This window comes from Lasioglossum baleicum, chromosome 8 (genome assembly GCF_051020765.1).
Source record: "Lasioglossum baleicum chromosome 8, iyLasBale1, whole genome shotgun sequence".
Taxonomy (NCBI): domain Eukaryota; kingdom Metazoa; phylum Arthropoda; class Insecta; order Hymenoptera; family Halictidae; genus Lasioglossum; species Lasioglossum baleicum.
The window spans coordinates 4,974,150-4,998,733 of record NC_134936.1 but is presented as its reverse complement, the minus strand read 5'-3'; the positions used below and the strand labels follow the sequence as shown (position 1 = coordinate 4,998,733).

Genomic DNA, 24,584 nt, shown 5'->3' with positions numbered 1-24,584 from the left:
GTTTCAACAAGATAACGCGGCTATATACACAAGTCGAAAAGTGATGGCATGGTTCGAAGCAAACGATATTAACAATATTAAATGGCCAGCATGTTCACCCGACCAAAATCCCATGGAAAATATCTGGGGCATAATTGTCAGGAACGTTTACGCAGAAAATCGGCAATACGGGAACGTTTCCGTATTAAAAAGCGCCATAATCGATATTAGTAAAAACAATCAGCAGAGATATTTTTCGGAAACTTATTGATAGCGTACCAGATAGAGTTTTCGAGTTAATTTCAAAAAAAGGTGGTCCTACAAGATATTAAAATCGTTTATCATTGTTTTTATTGATGTGGTGCTATTGTTACGCAACAGTGAAATTCATACTATTGTTTGTATCGTTTTGTACAAGAGGAGAATTCAAATAAAAATTAATTTAAACTTCAATATTTTTCATACCCTTTCGATTTTTACAATTAATTTTTTCGCGCTTTCACTCTGAATTCTGAAACGGGTAAAAATTTAAACGGTGCTATAGTTATGCACCGCAGTGTATAAACAATAAGATTTAGTAAAACATTAATCGAATTTTATGCAGCGTAAACTATGCATATCGGGCTAGATAGCAATCGTAGCAAAGATGCAAAGCAATCGTCGCAAAGAAATAATTCTTTTCAAATGAATTAATAATTGCGATCCAGACATTCCTGGTTATTCGATATGGTAAACCTTAGTAAAGTAATAAATAGAATTAATCAAAAATGTACACTTCGTTAACTCTTCACACATACATAAATTATTGTATTTTTATTCATTGTATTTTATGAATTATATTATATAATTTTATAATTATATTATATAATTTATGCAAAATAAAAATTTTCTACCTGATTTGCAACAAACTGGAGTGAAATAGAAATTTATTTTCTTTATCAATATGTTGAATTAGTTGAAAATAATATAACAGAACAATATTTTCTTAAATTCTTTTAATGTTTTTACTGTTTGAAATCATACCTTCTCTCATTTTTGTCATAAATGCAAAACATCTGCTGTCTATTTATGATGTTCGATGTATCATATAATTCAATGTTATAAATTCAACAATTATAAAATTTTGTAACTCGAAACGGCTTTATTATTATTATTGTTATTGTTTGAGTAAGTTTGACTTCTTCGTAGAAATGTAAGTTTAAAACATCATTTTCTAGTGTTCACTTCAAAATTTAAACAAGTCATTAATGTATTTATCAAGTTTATGGAGCAGAAATTTTCCGATTCCATAAATATTCAAAATGAACTTTCTGGAAGCTATTAATTAGGGGGCTTATTAATCACGAAGACTTTGGTCATTACATTTTCTCCAACTCGTGCAGATCTGGAGCGTTGCTTACATAATTCCCAAGATTGTTATTTAATCGCGTTATTTTTGATCGACATCGTCTCTGAAGGCAACACTTTACCATTAGCCAATTAATAATTATCTGCACATAACTCCGCTGTTGCTCTTCAGTCATTTTAAATATACTTTAATGTTCCATTTATTTTCCGCAAAATATAACGTCTAGTATCAGGAATTTTAATGAATATTCATTAACGCCTTTAATTAGAATGAGTATCATAGTAATTCCAGGTCTCATATTTTCCATCTTCTTCTCCCAGAATTCAATTTTACGTGAAATTGATAGTTCTAATTGTAAGAATTAAAACTGATACACTCCGGGACGAAAAGGTAGCACACTTTGAAATTAATGTAATTTCTGTTTATTAAACATTAGAAATTCAAGTTTTTTTATACACATATTTTTTGTGTGTCTTTCTTGACATATATGAATGAAATGAAACGAAGCTTCATTAACTTATCTATAGTATAGTGTAGAATAATTGTCATATCTATGTATAGTATTTATTTAGAAAAAATTCACAGCTAAATAAATAAAAAGATATTAAAAAATCCGAGTTGTACCAATGTGCTAACTCTTTCAACTTCCATTAATACAAGAGAACAGAGTCAGTGAAAACTTTATTTATTGATTAAACCACTATATTATATCTATGCAGAACAAATGGACTATGAATGGATCTTTATAGTTTATATTTTTTATAGTTTTTATTTTGCGAAACTGTAGGTGTCACGAGTGCATGAAGATTCACAACCGAATAAGAAAAATATTTAAAAATCCAGGTTCGTGCTACTTTTTCCAGCTTGCACTAACACGAGAGAACAGAGTCTGTAAAAATCGAGTTTATCGATTATATGAGACAGAGCAATGACGGCGAACGCAAGAAGAAAACACCGAATCGGAAGCAGCATCGAAAGGTGAACGCGTACGTCGAGATTTCACGATCTCGCGAGTGTCCTCATCCTCTGGTTATGTAGGCATACATACGCGTCTAGAGGAAGTCACCACACCGTGCACGGCGTAGAATAAACGGTCAGTGACGCGCGGTAATGGCCGACATCCTAATCCTGGCCCCCTACAGCTTAATGCCATACACTCCGCAATGATAATGCTGCATGTGCTTTTTGTCATTACCAGTCGCCATACTACCCCGTAATGAGCGTCGCCGCGGGCTCCTTCGCTATTAGGATTCTAGGCCCGGAAGACCTCACCTCTCCTGCACCCAGAATCCTCCAAGTTAACTCCCTGGTTCTAACGAAGAACGCTGCCTGCCACGTGCTTCCACTTTATCGTTTAATGTTCTCAACATCAATTCTTCTTATTATACAGGGTGACTCACTCAACTGTACCACCTTAATTATAAATTACTCGTTCTATAAGAAAATGTTTCAAACAAGAATTGTTTGATATCGAATAGGACATACAATGTCGTCATTAGTTTTTTCATGTTTCGCTATTTTATCGAGATATGGAGACGATCTTGAATTTTTGTCTCAACACCAATTTTTCTTATTGTTCAGGGTGACTCACTCAACTGTACTACCTTAATTATAAATTACTCGTTGTATAAGAAAATGTATCGAACAAAAATTGTTTGATATCGACTAGGACATACAATGACGTCATTAGTTTTTTGATGTTTCGCTATTTTATCGAGATATGGAGATGATCTTGAATGTTTGTTTCATAATGTGCAATATTTGGCGATACGATTCGTTAGAATATTGATTGTTGCATAAGAAAAAAATAATAATTACTCGGATATTCTTCAGTGGAAGATGATGGACCAATATACAGGGTGACAAGAAATAACGGAGTTAAACATTTCTTATTATAATTCTGTCAAATCGACGAATTTTGAAAAACCAAATGATAACAACCATAACATAGACCTTTAGTATTCATATATTTAAGAAGTTTCGAAGTGGCCACCCTTTGAGCCGATTCAGAGGTTCAAACGTGTTTTGAAATTTTCGGCTATGGGCCGCAGCTCTTCTGGCGTCATTCGGTCCCACACCCGGCACAGAGATTTTTTCTAGCTACTCGAAACTTTTATGGGGCTGGGCGCAGGCCCTGGCCTCCAAAATCGACCAAACGCTGGAGTTCATAGAGTTGAGATCCGGTGAGTACGGGGCCATTCCACAGATGTGATGAAACCTGGAAAATGGGATTTGCTACGGTTTTCGTGGATCAAGGGGTCAAAATCAACCCAGAAGTGTCGTACATTCTCGAGCCGTCGTACTTCTGTAGGCCCAACAGCACCTCGGCGATCCGGAATGGACGTTACAGCAGGATTCCGCGCCGGCCCACAGGGCGAAAACGACTCCGGAGTGGTGCAAAGCCCATTTTCCAGGTTTCATCACATCTGTGGACTGACTGCCGTACTCACCGAATCTCAACCCGATGGACTACAGCGTGTGTTCGATTTTGGAGGCCAGGGCCTGTGCGTGGCCCCAAAAAAATTTGGAGTCACTGAAAACATCTCTATACCAGAACTGGGACCGAATGACGCCAGAAGAGCTGCGGCCCATTGCCGAAAATTTCAAGACATGTTTGAGCCTCACAATCGGCGCAAAGGGTGGCCATTTCGAAACTTCTTAAATATATGAATACTAAAGGTCCATGTTATGGTTGTTATCATTTGGTTTTTCAAAATTCGTCAATTTCACAGAGTTATAATAAGAAATGATTAACTCCGTTATTTCTTGTCACCCTGTACATATGTATAAGTCCATGTAGCACCTATGTATCTGCTAGATACAGAAAATTTGAGCATTATTTTTCATTGGAGATCAATTAAAGAATATTTTGATAATCATTAGCTTTTGACCTCATTTACCTCAGTATTTTTTGTACTCATCACTCCATATTTTTCAAAGTCAAATAACATACATAGAAACTCAAGGCCACCTTCATATCTCGCTGAAATAGCGAAAATCGATATCAAACGACTTTCATTTGGAGCATTTTTATACAAATAGTTGGTACTCACTCTATACATATGTTTCCTTCACTCCGCATAATATCCTACGTTCGTATATTTAGCCTGAATAATAACAAACGGAATAGTTGCAATCAGTGTCGCCAAATTAAGACGTGTGTCCCCACTCTAGCTTCCCCTTCTAGCGGCCCAGTCACGTGACATGTTTCGTCTCTGTCCGGTACTGGCAGAGAGAGAAGCTAACTTTTTCCCCTCAATTCGTGCTCCCTCCCCTCATCCGACGACACTGGTTGCAATTTAAGCACGTATTACGTCAAACAACGCGAGTTCACTTACGGTACTCTGTCTTGCCGCATCGCAATTAAGACGTTGTTATACTTACTGTTAGAAGACACCGAGCTTTCCTTAAAATAGATTTAGGTGAGGAGATGAAAAGATCACAATTGACGTCTTATTAGTGACAAATTAAAATTGCTGTACGTAGATCTTGTAAATATTTTACAAGCTTTAGCTTTTATCAAATACAGTCAGTCTCATAATTGATCGCACACACTTTAAATTAAAATAACTTTTTTACAAGTCGACCAAACTACTTCAGTTTTTCTGCCAAGCTATAGGGGTTAGTTTACTAGACGATATGTAATCAGTAGACAGCGGATTTTATACGTTTACGACCAACGCCCGCTCTAGCGGTTACGTCGCCCCGGACAAAAAGACAAATTGTCGCCCCTTAAGAATATACATATATTTTTTAAGTAAAGGTACATATTTTTTATCTGCAATAAAAATCAAATCATTTTATTTAAATTTTAATAAAAGCAAATTTTCTATTAATTGGGTATTAACACATCAATATTTTTCTCACAGTTACAACCAAAATGGCGCCCCTAAATTTTCGCGCCCCGTACAAATGTCCGGGTTGCCCCCCCCCCTTAGAGCGGGCCCTGTTACGACAAAGATCAGTAGGTGCAATCTCAAACGGTATAAACATTAGATGAATTTGAAAATATTGTTACTTTATTTTCAACCTGTATTAAATATGCTTAAACAGAAAATAAATTTCTATTTCATTCCAGTATACTGTAATTCAGATAGAAAATTTTTATTTCGCATAAAAATCCGCTATCTAGTAATCAAACTTTTGGAAAGAGAGTAAGAAACATTTTGAAAGTGTTGCTTTTTACTACTTTTTTATTTGGGCTTGTAACGAGAATTTGAACAATGTGTTTTCGTAGATTCATATGAGTTATGTATGCGCTGAAAATTTCATCGAAATTGATGGTTTATGAGTTGACACGATTGAAAATGGTGTAAATCGTTGAAAATAGAATAAAACGACAAAAAGAGAGCGAAATCTGTAAAAAAAACTGTAATTTTCACCATTTCAATCGTTAATAACTCGTAAATCAATTGACCAATTTCGATGAAATTTTCAGCATGAACATAACTCGTGAATCTACAAAACATCTTGTTTAAATTTTCATTACAAGCTCAAGTTAAAAATTTGTAAAAAACAAATTTCATTATATTCTTCGTAATTCAGACTAAACGCAGTTTTTCCAACATTTTCATTACATATCGTTTAGTAAACTAATCCATCTAGCTATCAAAAAGGTCATTCTAATTTGAAATGTGTGCCATTAATTATGAGACTGACTGTATGTAATCACTGCGGATCTTGAGGTAAAATAAAAATTTCGTGCATCAATTGCAAGAATAATTTCAATAAGTTACGCATAATACAATCCGTTTTCTTAAAATCGCTTAATATTAATATTTAATAATTTCACTGTTTCCCTTATTACATCTACTCATCTTTGTTAAGAATGTATAAAATTCTCGAAACAATTTTATCTTCAAATTCCTGTGTATTTAATGAAATATGTTGTATACCATGTTGAGATTTTAAAGATTGTACGTTCCTTCAATTTTTGAAATACAATAAATAGTTTTACAAATATCGATGCACAATTAAGAAAATTATATCAGTAGACATTAATTTAACAAAACTGTTTACGAATCTTATATTGTTCCTCATGTAAATTCCAAATCGAATTAATAATAATAATTGTGACAAAAATGATTAGATCGAATTCGAAACAGTGAATATAATTTCACAGTGAGTGAATTTTTATTTTGCATAAAAATGCTCAATCTAGTTCTAAATAATATCTAATCCTATTTTCGTCTTAGAGCATGCTTTGTTCGCATCAATCTCGCATGCTCGCCTTCACAAACGATACTTAAAATGACCACCTTGCATCTCAATGCAAGTCCATAAGCCTTATTATTGATCCTCTTATCAATATGGTCCAAGCTTCATTTCTTATCCAATTTACAGGCTAGTGTTCATACGCAAAGTGATCAACCTAGAGTTGTCCAATGAAGAAGTACTCCAGACGCTATTCGGTTTCTTTAAGGGGGTAGACTCGTTTCCAGGATTGCAAGGGTGCGAAATGCGCGTTCTCATTTCTCGATAATACAAAAATAGGGTTTTTCAGTAGGGCGCTATCTGCTTCAAAAGTCCTATTTTTTCTTTTACGAGGCGTAATTTATGCAACTTTATGAAAATAGCTACACGCGCAGCTGTATGCTCCCGAATAATGCAAATTACGCCTCGTAAACGAAAAAACAGAACTTTTGAGGGCGGCCTAGATCGATCTTTACATACGACACACGATCTTAGTACATATCAGGACATTCGCTTTTACTGAATGACAGAGATTTTGGCGCCGTAGAAATGTCATTGAAGAAAAATAATTTACTGTTTGTCCTCCCAAGATTATTATAATGTTATCAAGAAGTGCCGGAATGGTAATAACTTTATTTTAAATGAAATGAAACAAGAGGATTTCATAACAACAAGATTTCTGGATGATGCAATTTTGAAAAGGGTAAACAATTCTAACGCAGAAACAATAAATTGGTTAAAAACAAACGTTGGTTAAAAAAGAACGTTTTTTGAGAAATGAACCATATAAAAATGTCATAAATATCAATGGATGAGAATGCAGAGTTTAAAATACTGAATTTATTACCATGTCAGGGTAGACCAAGAAAATTCGAAAATATTGTATTGACACCACTTTATAAAATTATAAGACAAATTACAACAGCGAAATACAAGGATATGATGGACTTACTTCGATATTAAGCAAATGAGGAGTAAATTGTTATGTAATTTATATAGTTAGAAGAGTTCCTGAATTGCATAAATGGTGTTTTTCAAGTTTTGTCATGAAATATAAAATACATTGAATATTGTTTTTTCAATTTTAAGCATTTTAAATTATATCGAACGGACTTGGACTATTTCAAATTTTATGACAAATCTAGTTGGTAATTTTGAAAGTGACTCAAGTCCATTCTTGGTAAAAAGACACATATTATTCACTTAATAATTACTATTATTTTAATCGGAATTGTAAATTTAACTCTCTTAGATACACTTAAGGAGTGTGATACAATTGGTGTCCCACACGTACATCTTTAATTTTATTGAAACGCAAACTCTTAAATATTTCAATTTAAGTATAAATGGACTTAGGCCACCTTCAATATAAACGGCTCAATTTCATTCTATGTATATTTTACTTTTTCAAGCAAAGATGAGATTAAAAACGCAAAGCACTGAAAGCTATCCCAAAGATCGTGTTTTAGAAAACTGTGGAATATCTACCATAGTGGAGACTATTTTGAATGGGACAACATTCATTTGTATACGAATAAATAGTGATGGGATCTGAAACAATTTGAAGCACTTCCAACATAATTTGAAGCTTAGAAGCTCTCGAAGATCTTAAAAGTCTTGAAACCCAAATCTAATCCAGACCTAACGTAAACGTAACTATACACGTAAAGTTTTTTGCAATTATTTATTTTGAAATGTTGTTCAGAATAACCTTGATGAAAAAGGTTCAAAAAAGAACCTTCACAACAAATTTCAAGGTCATTCAAGTTAGAGAGGAAGTATCACATCAACAAATTCGAAAGTTTGAAGATCTTGAAAATTTGGAGTCTTCATCAAAACTTTCATGAGATTCAAGAATTTCTGTCTTCGAATAAACGTCGAATTGAATCGAAATCTTATAGCGATTGATTTGTTTGAGAACTTTGCAGGACAGAATATTGAATGCCCATCACTACGAATAAATAACATTTTTGTCCGAGAGATGAAAATTCCCGTTATTTCTTGAACACGCCTAGTACCTTTTGCAAACGGTTGGCCTGTTTGCCGGCAATGGAAAGAAAGCGATCAACATTTCGTGATTGTTTGGAAGATGGAAAACGTGCGGGCAACGTGTTCGTATCTGCGTGATCGTCACAAGAAATGACGTCACGGGTCTTGACCCTCCATTTGTACGTATATAGTGGCGTCCCGAGCATCATCTGCGGGCCCAGAGGAAACGGAGAAAGACGAAGATGAAGAGGGAAGGAGAGAGGTGGCCCGCAGCTGCCGCCCTGGCTGCCAACGCAATAATATCTAATTAATTTATTAATGAGGTTAAGTTGGCAGGATTGGACGGCAGACAGCGCGAGCCGGCATCGCGGCAGTTCGACCGCGGTTAGGGCCTTTTTCTGGAACGTCTTTTGAATTAAGTTTAATCAGAGCGAACGTGATGGACACGCGTGCTAGTAGATTCGTGGGGCCGCGTGTGTGCCCTTCGTCTTATTTTCGACACCTTCGTTTCTTCATTTTGTACAATGTGTTACTTAAATACAGATTAACCAGTGCTAACATAATTCATTTTGACTAATAGTAGAACGTCTAGCTCCCAGAGAGAAGACCCATTGTCATTAGACTGCGGATTTTATGCATTTATGACAAAAATGAATAGGTGTAATTCGAAATAGTGAAAAGATTAAATGAGTTTAACGGTGTCGATACACTATTTTTAACATATAAAAGATATTAACGAGGAAAATAAATTATTACTTGGCTTCTATAGATCGTAATTGATGTGTAAAAATTTTATTTTGGGTGTCCCAACAAGAGTGGAATATTTAACGCTAAACCTAGACATTCCAGATGTTTTATTCTACAGAGTGTCTCAAAATGAAGTGACATTTTAAATTGCGCGCCATTTCTTTTTGTGGCGAACGTAGAGTACTAATTTTTGACAACTGGCATCAGGAAGCATTGAGGTTTAGTCATGGAGAATAGACTATCGAGCAACGTACAGAAATTGTGAAAATTCACTACAAAAAGTGGTGAAAATTTTGCAGAGATGGTTCGAAAAGTCCTTACGAAATTTGGGCGTACGAATAATTTTCACACTCACTTATTATTCATTTACTGATTGTTAGTTTCAACGAAAATTTATAAACATGAGTGACAAACTGAAGATAATTCTATCTTCATACTGATGGAAATTAGTTTATCATGGTAAAAGTCTTCCAAATACAATGAAATATCAATTGTTATAGAATACAGCGTCATGTTTTATTTACAACCGAATGAATCTATTGATGGAGCGATGAAACATCGATAGCCTTGTAATCAGTATAGAATATATGTTGCATATTATTGCCATGGTTATTGTGTAATTAATAACAATATTGATGTAAATATCCTATTATTTTAAGATCCAAATGCCAGTTAAATTGTTCTCCTATAAGTCTAATGAAGTAATATATTATATAATATAGATTTTTAAATTACTTCTTTATAATAAAGTTTAGTTTTTGTAAATTAGCTTTCGACCGTCATTATCGAAAAAAACGTTTCATTGAAAGTAATCTGACAACAAACTGCTTCGCAATTCCATTTATCGGACTAAATTGAAGAACTTCTTTAACGTTAAGACTTCCTGACATCACGATATTAATAAATGATTGATAGTGTGGAATATTCCGTTTTAAAACGATCTAATATACAGATATACATTTATACTGTGGGCTGAGCCTGCGTGTCAATTAAATCCACCAATTACAGTCAACTGTTTCACTTGCATCTGTGTCTTACTATACTTTTTATTGTTATAACTTTTTAATTCATTTTATTACTTTAACACTTCCAGGGTCACACATGTAAGGGCGAATAAACTAGCCTAAACATGCAATACTATTAAATGTTAAACCATTTCTTCTTATTTGCAACTGTGTAAGATCTATAATGACATTTTCTTTTATTGTACATGTTAACTACAAACATTTATAATTATAAAAGAAAAAGTAGATTTTCATTTAATTTCCGTTTCTTGCAATTAGCTCCGAAAAATTTTATTTCGCCTAAAGATCAGCCGTCTAGCGATAACGAATTGAATAAAATTAATCTCATTTGATTAAACTATTACTATCCACTGAATACTATCGGTACACTCCGAGACTTTCGAAAACTTGAAAAGAAACTGGGTAACTGAATTCGTGCAATTTATTTTACCCCAGTTGCCAAGAAGATTGAACTATTTATGCAAAAGTGTTGAAAGATTCTGTCTACCCATTTATTACTCAACAAGAATTAAGACTCTTTGATTACAAGTAATGAGCTTATCGAGAGCCCGTGGCAGCCTTTGTTTTCGAATTATGTCACAGCTTCATTCTGCTCGTCTCGCGTACTAAAGGGAAGCAAAATGCCTTAATTACTAATAATGTGGTTATCAGAGAAGCTGCAAACCCGAAATCCAATTTTTCTCGTCGTAATAATGGACTCACAACATCGAATATAATATCCTGTGGCAAGTGTATAAATATAAATACGTCTATTATGAACAAACCATGAAACATATTTGAACAAACAATTGCAATGTTATAATCGTATCATATTTGTGATGCCTGTTTATTATTTTATGTATGTTCCAATGATTTGATACACTATTCCCATGCCAATCTCGAAATTTCATAAAAAATATAAAACAATTTGTAGGTGTTCAATGTCTCTCTGCTTTCCTCGGTATCCTAATCAAAAATAGTGGTGTTCACATAGAAATTTCATCTGTTGCACTAATTCACAATTTATACGTCAGAAACTGAGTAGCTTAACTGTCAGTGTTTTAATGATCCTTGCATCTTAATTCCTATCTGGCTTCTTTATCCCCTACATAAGATAGAGGAGGACAAATTCAGTGAACAAGATATTATTATTATTATTTTAGAGCTCCATAACTGTGTTTTTAAACATTTCCCATGTCTCTGTCCCCTACATTAGGGCTATCCGCATAACAAACAGGGAAGAAAGAACATAGTTTATCACAAATATGAAACGACATTTTAGTGCTTCACGTTTATGCTTACTATGTATGCTTATAAAACAATGTAGTGGTTTTAGACATTTTATCTGCTATGCTACTTCAATGTACACTCCGGGACAAAAAGATAGTACATCGTCTATTTTTCCTCATTTAGTACATTAAACTGAAGAAAATGAATATTTTAATATGTCAACATACTTTGACATGTCTGTACATACAATGTACTGAATATCATCTATAATATTTACTTCAATAGAATTTTCTAAATGAAAACGTAAATATTGGGGCCCACAATCGGGACAAAATGATAGCACAAATAGTAGTTTTACTGACGTTACTGAAGAGCAAACATTCATTGCAAAACGTAATTGATAAAGTGGGTACTATAGCTTCTTTCGTGCTTATTTAATAAAACAACATACTAAATGGTTAAGAGTGGGTCGTGGAAAAGAACTAACTTAAGGAAAGGAAAAGAAAAAAACTTAAAGGAAGAACAAGATTGAATTACACAAATATCAAAAACTGTAAATAGATGCCGAAAGGTTATTATGAGCTTGTTAAATAATCCTGAAAATTACGGGAAAATGAAGAGTTCTGGGCGCCCACAAAGTTTAACTACCCGTGAGAAACGTGCAACATTGAGAACAGCATCAAATTCGAGGATGACTGCGAGACAAATCGCCGAAAGCATTGGCGTAAACACTAACGGAAAGAACGTACGTTGTGTTTTACAAAAATGCAAGCACTTAGCGCGAAGAGAATTACAAAAAAAACCTTGGTTAAAGATGGAGCATAAAGCGTTCCGCTTGCAATTTGCCGAAAAGCATATAAATATGAGGACAAAGCGGCAAAGAGTCATATTTACTGACGAAGAAAGGTTTAATTTGGATGAATCCAGACGACACAGGCTATTACTATCATGGTTTGAATGAAGAACAGCAATTTTTAAGCCATCGCCAAATGAAAGGCGGCTGTGTGATAATTGGGGCCGACATTGGATATTGGGGTAAAAGAGAAATCAAATTTATAAAAGGACGAATGAATAGTGAACGGTATATTGAAATGATAAATGAACAACTAAACACTTATGCTGTAAGAATTGCTGCAAATGAACACATTTTACTACATGATAATGTCGTAGTCCACGCGGCGAAAGCGGTCAAGAAATACTTTTCTTAAAAAATTATTCATGTTTTGGAGTGGTCAGCAAGATCTCCAACCTCAACATTATTGGAAGTTGTTGGGGACATCTTGCCAGAGCTGTGTACGAAAATAGCAGACAATTCCAAAATATTAACGATTTAAAATAGTGCATGTTGGACGAATGGAAGGATATTAGCCAAAACAGTATTAAAGAACTGTATAAATATTTACCAAACCGTATGATTAAAATCGTTAGCTGTAAAGGAGGTCCTACAAAATATTGAGCATTGATTTTTATCGATTAATTCTGTTATATTTCAAGTTTTTCGTTAAGTGTGCTATCATTTTGTACCTCTATATTTCGTTAATAATTCTACTTTATTCAATAAAAATAGATAAGTTAATGAAGCTTTGTTTCATTTCATTCATATATGTTGAGAAAGACACACTAAAAATATGTGTATAAAGAAAATTGAATTTCTAATGCTTAATAAACAGAAATTACATTAATTTCAAAGTGTGCTATCTTTTCGCTCCGGAGTGTAAACGCTAGAAACTAGGTAGCCTAAATATGAAAATGAACCTTGCATCTCAAGCCAATCAATCAATCGCTTATCACAAATATGAAACGTCACTTTAATAGAACTAGCAGTGATATTAGATATTTTGTTTGCTGTCCTAAACCATTTGCAACGCAAGCAACTGGGTAGCCCAGGTATTAAAATGAACCTTTTTAATACTTCTTTTAATACACTTTTTAATACTATTTTAATACTTGGATCTTAATCCCTGCCTCTGTCCCTTACATTAGAGGTATCCGCATAACAAACAGAGAAGAATGAAAATAGTTTATCACAAATATGGAACGACACTTTAGTGCTTCATGTCGTCTGGTATCCTATAGAACTAGTAATGGTGTTAGACATTTTATCTGCTGTGCTAATTCAATTCAACCGCTAGAAACTGGGTAGCCTAAGTATTAAAATGAATCTTGCATCTTAATCCATCTTAATCCGTAAATTCAGTGAACAAGACAAGAGATTATTATTTGAGTCTGCTTTCTTTTGTATAGGTACAAGTACTTATAGAACATAGCAGTGGTCTTAAACATTTCGTCTTCTGTCCTAATTAATTTTCAACGCTAGCAACTGGGTAGCCCAAGTATTAAAATGAACCTTTTTAATACTTCCTTTAATACACTTTTTAATATCATTTTAATACTTGGACCTTAATCCCTGCCTCTGTCCCTTACATTAGAGCTATCTGCATAACAAACAGAGAAGAATGAAAATAGATTATCACAAATATGGAACGACACTTTAGTGCTTCATGTGTCGTCTGGTATCCTCATAGAACTAGTAATGTTGTTAGACATTTTGTCTGTTGTGCTAATTCAATTCAACCGCTAGAAACTGGGTAGCCTAAGTATTAAAATGAACCTTGCATCTTAATCCGTGCCTCTGTCCCCTACATCAGATAGAGTGGAGTAAATGCAGTGAACAAGAGGTTAAACAGAGATCAGCTATCCGCGTGGCGAACAGGGGAGGAAGGCAAACCCGGCCAAGTATCATTTGGCAAAAATCATACCGCGTTAAGTTTCGACGAGCTTTTCCAGTGGCAGGTTTAGCCGTAGACAGCTGCCGCCCGGGTCCCCGGAGAGATTCGCGATGGTGCCTGACGAAAACGAGCCCGGACAGCCGTCCTTATACCCATCATCGTCAGCCTCTTTCCCCGCTGCCCCGTTCGCCTGCTTCACTCGCTCTGCCGTTCGCGAAAATCCCGTCAACGGCCGGTCGGTTATTACGTGACCATAAAGAGCAGCCGCTTTCCCGGCGACGCGCGACGGTATCGCATTGCACGCGTCGCGACGAATACCGACGCCGACTTTGATTCCCGGAAACAGAAGGAGAACGGAATTCGAGTTACGCCGCTGGGGTGGCGATTCGATACGGGACAGGGAACGCTAAGAAACGGGAATTAAATTGAACGGGAGGAACCGTTCAATATATTACTTAATGATCAACCTGCTCGCTAACGAAGCTGATCCAGCTATCCTATTAACAGTGGAATTTCATTTTCTTGCCCCTAAATCTATCGAGTTTTTTCACGTCTCCTAGAAGAAAAGGTATTACGGTAATGTCTCGATAGGCGCGACAGAGATGTGCATGATGATGTGCTTTTCGTTTTATTTACTCATTTATAAAACTTTTACTAACATACTAGGTCATTCAGAAAGTTCGTAGCCTGACACATAGATGATATTGGTTGCAGCGAAAACATATCGCTGTTGAAAACATCCGTCCTTGATGTGAACATACCACATATTCCAAATCAATCTGTCAAATAGCTTGCTTCAGACACAGCTGATTAAAGCAGACGTGTTTATTTTGGTTATAGAAAAAACTAAATTTTTGAAAAATACCACGTTTTTAAAACGGACTAAAAAGTATAAAATAATTTTTCCTAGCCCCATAAAGATTCCTAACCCCGTACAGATAATCCTGAAAAGTGATTGTGAATTTTGAATACATAGCTATGAAAATACTTGTAAGATTTAAAACGAAAAACGTAGGGCGCATGCAACGGATAATTGATGCATGAATAGTTCACCTAAATCACTAACAATTGTATTGCACTGTAAATGATATGATCTGTTGTGTGTGTTTTCTCAACGGCAGCTACTCTCTACACTCCTTACTGTATATTATCTTGCGCCCTACGTTTTTCGTTTTAAATCTTACAAGTATTTTCATAGCTATTCAAAATTCACAGTCACAAATTTTCAAGACTATCTGTACTGGGTTAGGAATCAATATGGGGCTAGGAAAAATGATTTTATACTTTTTAGTCCGTTTTAAAAACGTGGTATTTTTAAAAGATTTATTTTTATTTAAATAATTATTTTCTACTTTTTAGTCTTGTGTGTGTGAAATTTTTCAATCGATTTTGAACATTTTAATGCGATTATAACAGAGACATGTAGTCAGACGGTGTATTGCGACCGCGTCCTATCGAAAACAAACGTCGCGGTAAAATGTCAAAGATAACGGTTGACGGAGAATTTCGGTGTAACTGTTTTCTGATGGGTAAACAAACATTATAGTATAATAATACGTAGTAACTTTGTAAACACCGCACGGAGCTCGAACGAACACTGAGCTCCTTCGGTGCGAAGCGGGTCAGTGGAGTGGGGATTAGTCAGAGTGGGAACCGAGTGGGGAGGTGTAACGGTTAAATTTAATAGTTTATATCTCCTAAACGCATAGGCTTCTTTAAAAGTTTCTTTTTTAAATATTGCATTGTCATCCAGTTCTGAGGTATGTTTAAAATTTCAAGTCTCTAGCTCATCGAGAAGTTAGTTTAAAATCAATTGCAAAATTTGTACCGAACAAACAGACAGACAGACAAGAAAGCAAGCTAATAAAAACGTAGTAAAATGGAAAACTTGAAAAATCATGCAGTCATTGAATATGTATGATATATAGAAAAGGATTAAGCGGAATGGAAATTTTAATGTATCAGGGGACAGTGCTCCTTCATATGCAATGGTAAGAAAATGGGTTGCTCTATTTAAACATGGTCGTACAAACATTAATGATGATCCACGTTCAGGACGTCCAAGAACTGGCATCGAAAGAAATGATTTAGACAAACACTTTAGTATATTTTGTCTGGAAAAATTGACCAAAAAGTAAATTTAATAAATAATTAACAAACCAATTAAAAATCAAACTTTAAAATTGAAAATTGAAAATCAACTTCACGCAACATTTCAATTTACTTCTCCAGCAAAACTATGTATTTTCAATCATAATTTGTAAAGTTCAGAAATGTAAAATCGAATTGCAAATCAAACATAAACATATTATTCATTACAGTACTTCTGTCGATGTATTGAAAAGAAACAGTCGAAAAGTTGATTACAATTTTGTAAATATCGATCTGACGAGGAAAAATCGTTTATTTGCTTGATCGAATAAATACACGCGCACTGGAGGTATAAATGAATTGAAGGGGTAAGTGTGTATTGGTGTTGCTGCATTTAAATACTCTGATACGTTCACTCGGTGTCCCGGAGCTCGTGAAATTGGGTTCGATGATAGTTACAGCTGATTTCACTGTTTGAGCCCGGTCGGTTCAACGGTAGTTTGGAAACAAGTAATTTGCAATGAGTTTCGAACTATTATTAATTTCTGGGAATCTGGAATCTTCTGGTTTCTAGAGTTTAAATATAAAGGATGACTTTAATCCACATATACAACAGTTGAACATTTTAATTGTTGCAAAATTAAAACTTTTAACAGTCGCCTTGTTAAACGACACGGCTTTTTTTAAAGATTCAAGTTATTTCAAATAAGTACGATTAATTTGAAAAAGCATCTACATGATAGGTTAATATTACGACATCTTTAAACTACATAATATAAATAATATAAATAAAAAGAATAAGGAGTTGCAAAATCCTCATTAAACGTTAATATAATTTGCACAGTGATACTTTTTAAAAATGAAACACTGAACGAAGTTCGATTATACAATCAGTGTAAAAAGGTATTTGTACACCCTTAAAAAAAGGAATAACTTTTTTCAAATTCGACCAAACAGCTCGAGTTTTTTTGAGATGTCGGATATGATTAATTTGGAAATGTAGTTATATCATAGTTTAATATTAACATCTTTAAACTACCTAACTGCATAAAATAATTAAAAATTGTAATGTTTCGCAAAATCCTCATTAAACGTTAATACAATCTGCACAGTGATATATTTTTAGAAATGAAACATTGAACGAAATTTTATTATACAATCAGTAGAAAAAAGTATTTGGACCCTTTAAAAACGAACATCTTTCTTAAAAATGGACCAAACAGCTTGAGTTTTTTGAGATGTTACATATGATTAATTTACTAGGTAATGCGTCAATAACTTTTTTAAAAATTGCTACTAGTCGCAACTGCGAGAAAAAAGTGAAGGTCACAATTTGAAAATCTTTATTTATCTGTAATATTTTTTATATGATCCTTCTAACGTCTTAAAAAAATTAAGCCGTTTGTCCCACATTGGAAAAAACGATTCGTTTTAAAAGGATGTACGAATGCTTTTCACGTAAACGCTTAACATTCAAGTCTAAAGAATAACTAAAATTTGCAAATAAATTAATCTCTGTTATACAAAAGCTTGGCTTTTTAATTGTTAGCAATGTTCATCAGTGTCTAATCCGTCGGAAAATCATCTCGAATAACAGTGAACATTAATTTCATCCATGTTCTTGTCATGTCTCTGTTAATTATTATAAAAAAAAATGAAGTGTATAAACAACTTCGTGCAACACTATTAAAATATATTACATTAATACGTTGAATGTGATTGACATTAAAACTGTCACGCCGTACACCGATGACCGTCGCTGCAAAATTAAATTACATAAAATATTCACCACTCGAACAGTAGCTTTTACATGTTTCCGAGTACAATTAGGAACGAGGTAATGGCGTATACACTTAATTAATAATACTGTAAATGGTATTTTACCATGACATTGCTCTCATGATGGAAACTTCGCCGTCGAACGTGTTGAACTGAATTAACAATTTCTTCCATTACAATTGCACCAAAATGGTTCTTCCGAATATTATCCAATTTTCTCAAGCACCCCATCAAGCATAATTGAAAAAATAGCCAAATGCTATAACAGCAGGCTCGAACCGAGAATTAACTTGGTTTGAACCAGTTACACTTAAAGAAATTCCTTCCTGAAGTAATTTGTATGCGGATACGATTGTGCCGAGCCTCGTGCGACAAAAACAAAACCGTCTTCATGTTTGTTTTTCAAACTTCTCGCACAGTATACACGCGGCGTTCTAACTTCGAATGAAAGAAGTGGTTTAAACGATAAGCAAAAATTTAACCCTTGACACTCGAGTAGTCACCCAGAGTCACCACCAAAAATTGCTGTAGATACCATTATTCAGAATATTGTTTACATTATTCAATATCTTGGTGTCTAACGGGGCCAAAAATAAGTTATTCTAAAATTTTCTACAATAAAGATCATGAATAAAAAGTGGATTATGATAATGTACTGTACGAAAGATAACGTACACAAAATATAAAGAAATAAATTCGGAGAACAAAATGATTAGAAAATATAATATATCGATTCTTATCCTTTTTGGTTACAAATAACAGTTATTAGTGTTGAAAAAGTTGGATCCTCCTCGATAACTGTTATCGTTGAAGAAAAACTGTTTCGATTGCTCAAAGCAGTTATCGATGATCGAATTTCTTTTCACTTGTTCATAACAATTATTGATGAGAAAATTCATTTTGGTTGCTTATTTATTGAGTTGTCTACACTTTTTCGGATGGAGCAAGCCTGTGAAATTGATTGAGATGGTTTCGTACAAGACGAATCAACAGACCATAAGAACGACACAAAATCTGTTTGTCTGTCACATTAAATATTGATTGTAGCAATTAATTTGACAAATAAAGAAATTTATGAAATAATTGATTGTCTACCATTTGTGAAAGTTGTACTATTTAATAATAACTATTACAAATTTCTTTCATTCATAACTGTTATGAGCGATCGAAATGAATTTCTCTCATTGATAACTGTTACAAGCGATCGAAATAAACTTCTCCCATTGATAACTATTGTGAGCGATCAAAATAAACTTCTCCCGTTGATAACTGTTATAGCGATCGAAATAAATTTCTCTCATTGATAACTATTATGAGCGACCGAAATGAATTTCTCTGATTGATAACTGTTACGAGCGATCGAAATGAATAAACGATAACAATCACCAACAAGAGAAAAAATTTTCGATTACTTATAATCCCTATTTGTAACCAATACGATTTTAGCCGATGAAATAAATACTTGTTATTCTACGACTTTTTTTTCGTTTTGATTATAACTACACTGCGGATTTTATGTATTTGTGACAAAAATGGGTACGTACAATTTAAATCAGTGGAGGCATTAAAAACATATAAAAGGCCACCAGTGTATTAGTTTCACCTTAATAAGATAATTAAAAAAAGAATGAAATTATTAATTGGATCCTGTGTCTTGCAATCAATGCGAACATTTTTTATTTTGCATAAAGATCCGCAGTCTACTTATAACAGTATGAGGTATTATATCAATTTCATATCTACAAAATGAAAAAGAAATCATAGGGAATGGAATTATTCTTGCTAGGAAAAAATGTTCAATTTCCGAGTTAAAATAGCTCCGAGTGCAAAGGGTTACATTCCAAGACGTAATTTCAATTGCTAGCCCTCTCCGGATCAAAAATATTTTATTATCGTCATTTAACCGTACAATGGTTTTATAAAAAACTTTTCATTAAACATTTATCTAGATTCGTATCGATGCACACAATATTTTTGAAACAATCCGATCGCTGTACATATTTTATTTTTCATTCAAAAATTCCGTATTCTCACAAACTTGATGGTCACTTCACTTCAAGCCATAAATAACTGACTGAAACAGACGGCCTGCGATAACAGTTATGAAGAGGTCTGAGCAACGAAAGTGAGAGTTGTAAACAACATTCAGATTTACAGTGAATTATTGGCCTCCAAAAAATTCGGGTAAATATATTTGACAAAAACGCGGAGAGGGTTAAAGTATCGAAAACAATTTCTCTCCGAACAGAAAAAGGAATATCGTTTAATACAATGCCGTCCACTAACTCGATTTCGAACGATGTACCAAGTATTTTAGTTACACGAACGTTCGGAAACGATCAATCGTTCCAACACTAACATTAACCCTTTGAGGCTTACGATTTTAAAGGAAATAAAAGCTCAAGTTGCACAGAATTTCTTTCAATATCAATATAACTTCAACGTTTCGAGGTGGGTTAAAATATATCCCACTATGCATAAAAAGCTAAGCAAAAGGTGGAACAGTTTTTAACCTACCTAACCCCAAAGAGTTGAGGGGGACAACCTTCGTGTAATATCTAATGAAATGGTAGTTGTGCGACGATGCATGTCCTATAAAATGGATAGTTGCACTCCTAAATAGTTTCTACATATTTCTTTTATTATTTAGCACACAATATATTTCAATATCAACTCAAAATTAAAAGACAACTTGTGAAACCCATTGATTTCTGATGCACATGAAAGACAGTTCAACGTATAAATATAAAGGATAATTTATTAACATTAGAAACTATTCTACCTCGTTTGTACTTTCTTCTATATGAATATTTATCAAGCACCTAACTTCTTTATACTCTACTATAACTTGAAATATTATATTTTTCCCAAACTAAACGTTCCAACTGAAATAACAATAGGCGTTTTCTTGTTTGTCAAACTTGTGACGTAGCTATCTGTTCCAAGTATAGTACGAGACATCACGACAAGCGTTCGATTCTATTAATCGCATACTTCTCACTACAAAGTCTTCAATATGACTACCGTAGACAATCAGATGTCATACTTCAATGAACTCGCCATGTATTCAGTTCAAGATGAACTGATTTATTCGAGCTAATTCTGTTCTACGAACGATACACGATGAATCGAGTGATGCACTGACTGAAAAATCATTTTACGTGTTCAAACTTTATTTAGAAAAAGAAGAACTCCAATTGGAAAGCAGATGAAATTGTTGGAAAGGATTCTTATTATAGCTATTATAGCAACACTCTGTTTTGGAGATGATTTGGTAAATAAAACGAATAAATTTTATGACAGTATAGATATGATAGATACAAGAAAACTATTTTAACTCTTAGCACTGCGAGAATTTTTTTATATGGTAAATAACCCTAATGTATAACCTTCATACGACCTTCGAGTGAAAATTTACCTATTTCCTGTTTCAAATGTTACAAAATTTGTCATTTCTCTATTGTTCTATTGTAATTTGATGTAATCTGTTTAAAGCATGAGACTAGCAATAAAACACAATTGGTGGAATTAAAAATGAGAATAGAGGAATATCAACCCCTTGCACTATAACATCGAGACAGATTCATGATGGAGATTTCGAACAGAATCTATGGAGTATGTGTGTCATTGATTTCCATTAAATTAAAATCAAATTCTATTCATCTTTTGTTACTGTTGCAGCTTAATGCAAAAATGGTGCAAGTCAAAACAGTTAATCATTCAATCAGGTAAAAGTTCTATGAAACACAATAACACGCAAATAACGCTAAAATTACAATTATTTTACAGCACTTTTGCATTAAACGGCTGATATATAAATGACATTCTTCTAGGAAATGATGAACGACAACGAAGTTCTAATCATTGTAACCACAAAAAACCATAGTACAAGGGGTTAATATCCGAGAATTCTTCAAACGAAACCTCATCTGAACCCGAACATTTTATTTCGAGAAGAGAAATTTGGAAATTTTTATTTCGCTTATTGGTTTGCTGTATTCTAATACAATTAGAAGTAATTTTGCTATTGTTACTTCTGAGTAGCAGACGAAGAATATCGCCACAGCGGCGGCATCGGGGTGCAGAGGGTTGCTAATTGAAATGATTCGAAACAAACAATTAGAGAGCACTTCATAGGAAAGCGATTGAAAAAGATTTCCGAGGGACCTGGTAACCATAAATTGTATTCCATCGCGGAGAAACGCATGATACCTCCAACAATCACATACCTTGACCAAGGGTGGACTGTGCGTGGGTGGATGATAGTGTCCCGAAGAAGGGCTCGCGGGCGGCCCCGCGCCCCCGGGCGAGATGGTACCGCCTCCGGGGGTGAGAATCCTGGACTCGTGGTTGAACAACACTTTCCCGATTTCCTCCGCACCCTCGCGGATCACCGTCGATCCGAGGAACTGTATCTCCGGAAGGATCGATCGCGATCTGAACGATCTACCTCAAAACGTTCTCCGACTGGATCTTGCACGAGTACCACGCAGAGCTCCGCAAAGTCTCCGAGCACTGACACCTAGCTCGAGCACGAAACGATCCTTTGGTTCGTCACACTGGCACCGGGTGATTTCGACTTGACTACAGAGTAATTTGACAACACTTTTCCGCGGATGTACTGTCTCCTGAACGCACTGAATGAAGCAGGCGGCTGGCCACTCACTCCTCGAAAACGTTACAACCTCTCGTCGATTACGCGTCTTGAACTGATCTCATACTTCCCTTCGCGGGATTCTCAATTAGAACTGACAGACCTTTGCTCTGTGGCACTCGTTGCCTTCGGAGAATAAGAATTTGTCCGGCTTGTCACGCTCTGGACACCTTTTGCTACCACGTCTAGAATCGGTATCGAGTATAACAAACTTCTGGATGGTTCTTCGACGGGATGTCAGAAGAAGGCCGACCTTCGCGCAACAGAGTGTCGAGCAAGTTGATCAACTAGCGAGTCGTCGATCTGACCAGAGCTAGTATTTCGCAAGCGATGACGTTTTCCGAAGCGATCGGGCACGGACTCCGCAGCGGAAGAATTCGGTCGATCTGATCACGGGATCGTTGAGAATAGTCCCGGACGGTCGCGAGAGGACCGAGCACTGATCCCCAATGACGTCGATTCGAATATAACCGGGAACCGCGGGACGGTAAGATCGCGGAGACCGAAATCCCGGAGGTGTCGCGTCCGAGCCGTCCAAGAAGGTCCCAGCTGGATTGTGTCGCGTTCGGTGTCGCGTTCGACGGCCGAGGAAAGCGTGCTCGATAGGCGGAACCACGCAGGCGTCGAGCGGCTCGCGAGGCGTGGTCTTCTATCAGCTATCTCTCTCGCACCGCCATAGTCGATCTTCCCTCCTCGGCGGAGCTCGCGGGGGTGGTGGAGCCACCACGTGGTTTTATTGGCCAAATAACGCGTACGACAAACATCCCTGCTTCTGTGCAGACTGTCTCCCTGTGTTGTAACTCACCCTCGCCGCCCGCGCTACGCGTGGCACTTTGGACGAGGGAGAGGAGAGGCAATAGTCGTCATGGTGTAAATCGTGTTTACCCCTCGTCCATAGTGATTCTCTCGTGTGTATCAGCTACCGACGCTCCACCTCGAGTTACATCTCCTTTCTGCTCTCGGCTCACCGCTTCGTTCTCCGCTCGTTTTACTTTTTATTGTTTTCTCCCCCGCCCACTCGCCCCTTGACGCCCCCGACGACGACGCAAGGCGACGCAACCCGCGCGCTTGTCCTCCTCGCGGCCCTCTCGTCCCTTCCGGCTATTTCTTGGACGCTCCTCCGTACTACCCGTCCCGCTCGTGTTTCACCCGCGAGGAACAGACGCGGACACGGTAGTTGCGCGCAACACCACTCGTCCACCCTGAAACAAGGGAGAAACATGCCCCGATATAAATAACATTTGTTTCTCCGCGGATACGCCGACGATGCCTCCTTCCTTTCTGCTTCCTTTCGTCGTGACGCCGCGCTGGGCTTCGGATCAAACAATTTAAGTACGTCTCGTCGAAATGTCGACTCTCTCCGAAATAGACCGGGTGGAAATGACAAAGTATCTAGGCGTAATTATTCGTGATAGACTACGATTTAATGATCATTGTGATTATATGCTAAGGAAAACAGGGAAACAAATAAGTTTTCCGAATCAAGTGGGAAAATATATTACAGCATATACTGGATGTAGTATACAGTGAGGAGAGAAAGTGAACCCACATCCGATATTGTTACAAAAATGTATTTTTATGTAATGTTTGCATATAAGATAGAATAAAAATAAAATACATAGCATTAAGTACAAAGGTTTAGCACTACGGTGAATGTGAAAACTATACGAAATTCTTCATGCGAAGATGTTGCCGTGTCTCGCGAACATATTGCCAGTAAAAGTAAAAGAAATTATGGGAGACAGAAGGAAACACATATAAGATCAAATCAGATAGAAGAAATCAGACGCCTCGATTTTCCGCAATTTTCCCAGGTTTGATCGACTCCAATTTCATCCCCT

The 24,584-nt window shown here is 35.6% G+C and overlaps 1 protein-coding gene across 3 annotated transcripts in view; it reads right to left on the bottom strand.

Annotated features, from left to right (window-relative positions):
• Nucleotides 1-23,756, bottom strand: part of Drgx (Dorsal root ganglia homeobox) — a 157,984-nt gene extending 134,228 nt beyond the window's left edge. Inside the window, exon 1 of one of the 3 annotated variants that reach the window (XM_076429499.1) lies at nt 22,319-23,756. The gene's annotated coding sequence lies outside the window, so the exon portion shown is untranslated. The remainder of the gene's footprint in view (nt 1-22,318) is intronic. The other 2 variants (XM_076429500.1, XM_076429501.1) reach the window with 2 other exon arrangements.
• Nucleotides 23,757-24,584: the final 828 nt, after the last annotated feature.